This window comes from Myotis brandtii, unplaced genomic scaffold (genome assembly GCF_000412655.1).
Source record: "Myotis brandtii unplaced genomic scaffold, ASM41265v1 scaffold36, whole genome shotgun sequence".
NCBI classification, from domain to species: domain Eukaryota; kingdom Metazoa; phylum Chordata; class Mammalia; order Chiroptera; family Vespertilionidae; genus Myotis; species Myotis brandtii.
In genome coordinates this window covers 6,526,879-6,533,364 of record NW_005363836.1, presented here as the reverse complement: position 1 = coordinate 6,533,364, position 6,486 = coordinate 6,526,879, and the positions used below count along the sequence as shown (strand labels likewise).

At 44.8% G+C, this 6,486-nt stretch overlaps 1 protein-coding gene across 1 annotated transcript in view; it reads left to right on the top strand.

Annotated features, from left to right (window-relative positions):
* PIGK (phosphatidylinositol glycan anchor biosynthesis, class K) overlaps positions 1–6,486 on the top strand; it is a 99,925-nt gene that overhangs the window by 1,515 nt on the left and 91,924 nt on the right. The window contains exon 2 of the mRNA XM_014544358.1: positions 434–525. The gene's annotated coding sequence lies outside the window, so the exon portion shown is untranslated. The remainder of the gene's footprint in view (positions 1–433; positions 526–6,486) is intronic.

The window sequence follows — 6,486 nt, the reverse complement described above, 5'->3', positions numbered from 1 at the left end:
GACCCTTTCACAGGGGTCGCCTAAGACCATCGGAAAACACATATATAATTACATATTGTTTTTGTGATTAATCACTATGCTTTAATTATGTTCAATTTGTAACAATGAAAATACATCCTGCATATCAGATATTTACATTACGATTCATAACAGTAGCAAAATTACAGTTATGAAGTAGCAACGAAAATAATTTTATGGTTGGGGGTCACCATAACATGAGGAACTGTATTAAAGGGTCGTGGCACTAGGAAGGTTGAGAACCACTGCTCTAGAGAGAATGGTTTTGACAATTCTTTATGTGCTTTGCTGTTTCTAAGCCTGAATTATGATATACTCTTTAGGCATCTCTATATCCTACCTAAAGAGAAATAATTCTGTACCTTTGTGGCTTATTTTGATTCATAAAAATAACATATTGGTTTTAATACTTTAGGTGTGTACATCCCGATTCTGGTTTAATTATCGACATGTTGCAAATACACTTTCTGTTTATAGAAGTGTGAAGAGGCTAGGCATTCCTGACAGGTAAGAATTCATAATAAAGAGTAACTCTGAACTTTAGTAAAAATCACTCTTAGATGATTGTTTTATTACATTTGCATTTTTGTGTTGTTTTTAAAAAAGATAAGGAAATTTGAAGTTTTTTTTTTATTGTTGTTAGAACATACCACCATGTATAACTTACTTAAGACCATAATGGAAAATTATATAAAACATCAATCAATACTAATGTAAAAATTTAGATAAAGTAAAATTTATTTAATCATTAAATGCCTCAATGTGGGGTTTTGATTGCAGACAACAGAAGACAATTCTGACTGGTTGAAGTAGAAAAGGAATTTACGGAAAGCATATTGATTAGTATGCTTCCCAAATTGATGGGAAGGCTGTAGCTGTAAATAGTCAGAAACAAGGAAGACTAGGTAGCAGAGAAGACATTTCTAAAAACAATGACATAAAACCAGTCCAGTGACAACAATGCAGCTGTGAATTGCTGAAGTCTAGACTTAGGTACTGCATAGCTACTACCATTGCCTTTGGAAACTTAATGTTGGTACTGCTGCCTGCTGCCAAAATCCAACCTTCGCTGTCCCAGCTTCTTAGTCTCTAGGTCTTAATTTAGAGCCCTTGGAAGGATGTGAAATTGTCAGAGCATAGATGAAGTGCCCTTGTTAATGCTCCATGGGGGTTGGTGGGGCAAGAAAAACTATATGGCATTGTTAGCAGTTCTTCTATGGTATCCTGTGTATACTTTGATTATAATATGATTATACTAATCTAGTATGTTTCCCTTACCCTATAGTAGAAGCCCGGTGCATGAATTTGTGCACCAGTGAGGTTCCTCGGCCTGGCCTGTGGGATCGGGCTGAAACCAGCTCTCTGACATCCCCCGAGGGGTCCCGGATTGCGAGAGGGCGCAGGCCAGGCTGAGGGACCCCACCAGTGCACAATTGGGGCTGGGGAGGATTGTGAGAGGGCACAGGCCAGGACGAGGGACGATTGGGGCTGGGGAGGGACGGGGGAGGTTGGCCAGCTGGGGAGGGACCGCGGGAGGGCTCCAGAGCATGTCCGCCCGTCTTGCTCAGTCCCCAACGGCTGGACCCCAGCATCAAGCTAACCTACTGGTCGGAAAGCCTTCCCCCTGGTGGTCAGTGCACATCATAGCGAATGGTCGACCAGTCAACTGTCTGCCCCCTGGTGGTCATTGCACGTCATAGCAAGCGGTTGAGCAGCCTTAGCATATCATTAGCATATTAAGCGTTGATTGGTTGAACGGACGACCAGACAACGGGACACTTAGCATATTAGGCTTTTATTATATAGGATTATATAAAAGCCTAATATGCAAATCAAACAAATGGCGGATCGACTGGTGGAACAATAGGTTGCTATGATGTGCACTGACCATCATGGGGCAGACGCTTAATGCAGGAGGGAGGTGACTGGCAGTGGTGGGGGGCAGGGCCGGCAAGCGTGTGGTGCCAGGCCAGCCAAGGTGTATGCCAGCAAGGGGCCCCCTGATCACCCCGCCAGTCACCCCACAGATGGGCTCTGATTGCCGGCGAGGCCCAGGAACCCTACCGTGCATGAATTTCATGCACTGGGCCTCTAGTTAGATTGTGAAGTCCTTGAAGGAACAAGGATTATCTTTTATTTCACTTTGTACTTCCAGCATCTAGCACAGGGCCTGTCACATAATATGCTCAGTAAGTATTGGATAAATAAACACTTGACTAGGAAATATTTTATCAGTTAGGCAAAGCAAGCAGAAGTTTACTCTTTAAAAGTAAAAACACTTTTATCAAAGAAATTGTGTTAGTCTACTTTTTAGCAAGTGTTAATCTGATATAAAAGACATTTTAATAAATAGGTTGCCATAATTTTATAATACTATTTGAAAATATTGACTCAGGAAAAGGGATTTCAGTGGTTATGAGTGAAAATAAAAACACATGCTCATAAGATCTTCACAATTGCCCTCCAGCCTGTTATTTTATTTATTTTTTAATATATTTTATTGATTTTTTACAGAGAAGAAGGGAGAGGGATAGAGTTAGAAACATCGATGAGAGAGATTGATCAGCTGCCTCCTGCACGCCCCCCACTGGGGATGTGCCCGCAACCAAGGTACATGCCCTTGACCGGAATCAAACCTGGGACCCTTGAGTCCGCAGGCTGACGCTCTATCCACTGAGCCAAACCGGTTCGGCCTGTTATTGTTTTATGCCTAAGTTCCGTGGAGGGCAACTTTGTGCCATGCTTTCTCCAAGATTTTTGTTATTATTTGCTTGGTTTGAGCTTCCTGAAACATTTTACTATTTTAAGGAAATTTTTGGCCCTCAAATAATTGTTTTGGAATAAGTTGCTATTTCATTACCTTTAAAATATTTAATATGCTTAAGATGAGGAAGTGATAAGGCATTATTAAGCTGGGATTAGTTTTAAAGTTAGTATGTGAAGCAAAAATTGAGCCAAAATTATTTTTAAAAGTTTCTTTCATTGGGGGTTGTTTCTTTGTCTCCTCATTTTGGCTGTTTGGGTTAGTGACTATATATTAGGTAGATCCTCTACATTTCTCAGTCTCTACTGTAGGACAGTGTTAAAGGCTGTTTCTGACAAATTAGATCAGGCAAAGACCACCTCTGCTTACAGACTGATATGATTCTGACTTGAATTGCCCCCCAGGCAATCATCCTCTGGTGTGGCGAGTTTTTTTCAACAGGTGGGGCAGTTGCTTCTGCCTGGGTCTAATTGTTATTTTTAATCTCTTAATTGGCCTCAGGGCAAGGTGTTTTCCAATAGGGTATGTCAACTGTCTTCCCCCCAGGCAAGGCAAATGTCTATGTGGGAAAGATGTCCTCAGCTGGGTGAGGGAATGACTCAGCCCAGGAAACTTGGGGTGTCTGCCTTCTGAGCTCTATTCCCTGAGTCCCCAGTCCCGGCTTCTGCTCTCACAGCTCCAGTCCACTTCACCTTCTCTCTGCTGGAGCACAAGGTGGGTGGCTCCACAGGGAATTTTGTGCATTGGCCCTTTAAGAAGGTGCCTGAATTTTCAGCTGCTTTTCACAGCCAGATGTTATGTGGGTACCCTCCTCAGTCTTGGTGTTCTCTGCTGGGGGGCCCAGCTTGGGGATTAGATCCCAGAGTTCTCAGTGGCAACCCCCCACAGCTGAGATATCTCTCTGGGTCTTTAGTTGCTGTCTGTGGGCACCCAACCAGCCCTTTCACACCTTCGCCCCTCCTACCAGTCTCTATGCAGTCTCCACTTTCAGTCCTCTGGTATCAGGGTTCTCTCCTGCGAGTTTTCTGTTGATTATTCAAGAATTTTTTTTGTATTTTAGTTGTAATTCCAGTTTGTTCCTGGGAGCATGTCCGTGCAGCATTTACTTACTCTGCTGCCATTTTTAATCCCCTCGAAAGTTTCTTAAATAGCACATAAAGTACAGTATAATATTGTTTTTCATCAGATGTAACACAGCTAGTTTTTCCTTCTTTGGTGGAGTCCTTGATGAAGTGGTTTACTTAGGCCTAGGAACATGTTATATGAAAAATCTACATATCTTTAATACTAGACTTGTGATGCTCAAGCTGTGAGAAGCACATAGGAATTGAGATTGACTGAGGGAATATAGAATCACTAGAGGCCCAGTGCATGAAATTCATGCACAGGGCGGGGGGTCCCTCAGCCTGGCCTCTACCCTCTCTAATCTGGGACCCCTTCGGGCATGTCCGACACAGGGATCGGGCCTAAACTGGCAGTTGGACATTTCTCACAATCCGGGACCGCTGGCCCCTAACCGCTCACCTGCTTTCTGGCCTGATCCCCATAACTGCTCTCCCCTGCAGGCCTGATTCCCCTACTCCTCTCCCCTGCCGACCTGATCCCCCTAACTGGTCTTCCCTGCCAGCCTGATTGCCCTAACTGCTCTTCCCTGCTGGCCTAATCCCTAACTGCTCTCCCCAGCTGGCCTGATCACCCCTAACCACCTCTGCCTTGGCCCTGCCACCATGGCTTTGTCCAGAAGGACATCTAGAAGGTCGTCCAGAAGATGTCTGGTCTAATTAGCATATTACACTTTTATTAGTATAGATAGTTCCCATTTCATGATTACTTTGGGGAATAAACTTTGAGTATTAGGGGTGAGATCTGTCTTTTTTTTTTAAAGATTTACCTCTACAACAAGTTGGGTGGATGTATTTATAATGATCCCTGTCTGATAAACTATTTCTATAATTAAATCTAGTAGCTTTTTGGACTATATTTTCTTACTCTAAATTTTAATCATTATGTGAGATTAATATTTCTAATTTAAACCTCTCATTCTTCATATCCCCTTATTCATCAACTCTAGTGTCTGCAAAATAGAGTTCAAATCCCTTATGGTGGCACACAAGGTTTTTGCAGTCTGGTTCCAAATATGATATTCTAATTCTAATCATTTAATTTCTGATTATTTAATTTCAGTCCAGTCAATTTCTTCTTCTAAGTCCATGAATTGGCCTGTCATTGCCTTATATTGGTCCTTCCACCAGTCTTTCTGTCATCTCTACTTTCTAGTTTTTCTATGCCCAAATTCAATCCATGCATTTTCTAAAACTTCCTTGGTCCTTCTTGCATAAATAATATTTTATTTATATTTGTACCATGCATCTTTTTGTATGTATTGATCTTACTTCTTGTAGGCTGGTTCTGATACTATGTTTGTATTCCTCACAGTGCATTCTTTGGTATATTGTGCACAGTTAAATGAATGAATGAATGAATAGTATGCTTAAGACCCCTAGCTAAGTGGAACCTAGTTGGTCTCTGCTAGAGAGGAAATATTTATAAATAGTGCAAGTTTATATTTTCTAAAAATCCTGTTTCTCAAATTGTACTGAGGTAAATGTGTTCTATAGTTGATTTTATTAAACTACTAGAGTCCCGCTGCATGAAATTCCTGGCCTGCACCCTCTAGCAGTCCGGGGCCCCTTGGGGGATGACCACCTGCCGGTTTTCTTCTGACTACTTTAAAAATATTCTCTGCCTTTGTTTTTTTTGTAGTTTCCCTCTAATGCACCCAGGTATTAATTTTCTTTCTCCTAGTAGTCCTTGCAGATTGGGACCCCTCGGGGGATGTCTATGACTGCTGGCTTAGGCCCGATTTCCGGGGATTGGGTCTAAGCTGGCAGTCGGACCTCCCTCTCGCAGTCCGAGACTCCTTGCTCCTTACTTCCTGCCTGCTTGCTGCTCCTTAGCACTGCCATGGAGGCGGGAGAGGCTCTTGCCACCGCTTCTGTGAGCCTGGCTTCTGGCTGAGCGGTGCTCCTGCTGTGGGAGCTCACTGACCACTAGGGGGAAACTCCTGCATTGAGCATCTGCCCCCTGGTGGTCAGTGTGCATCATAGCGACCAGTCGTTCCGCCATAAGGGTCGCTTAGGCTTTTATTATATAGACAAGGGGCCCAGTGCATGAATTTGTGCACCTTGAAAGGAACTGTGGGCTGTGAGGCTGCAGTGGGCACAGGGGCGGGTCTCAACTCATCCTCTGTGCCCTTTCCCAACCCCTCCCACCGTGGCCCCTGGTCCCCTGTTTGCCGACAGCCCACTCCCGCCACCACCGCCGCTCCCACGTGCTGACAGCACCGGCCCTGCTTGCACCGTGAGCGGCGGCTGTTGCCCCAATTGCCCCTCAGAAGCTGGGGGAGGGGGAGAAGCCCTCAGGCGTGATCCAGGCCAGCAGTTACCGCTCGCACCCACTGACGGCACCGAGCGATTGGTACCATTGCTAGCAGTTGGTGCGAGTGGTGGCTCCAGCGCCAGCAGCGGGTGCAAGCAGGGCCGTTGCTGGCAGAAGATGCGAGAGGCAGCTGCTGGCCCCATTTGCCCCTTCAGGAGCAGGGGGAAGTAGAGAGGCCCTGAGGGGTGATCAGGGCTGGCAGCTGCCACACCCGCTGACAGCGCTGAGAGATCGGGCCGGCACTGGGCACCGGCAGCAGGTGCAAG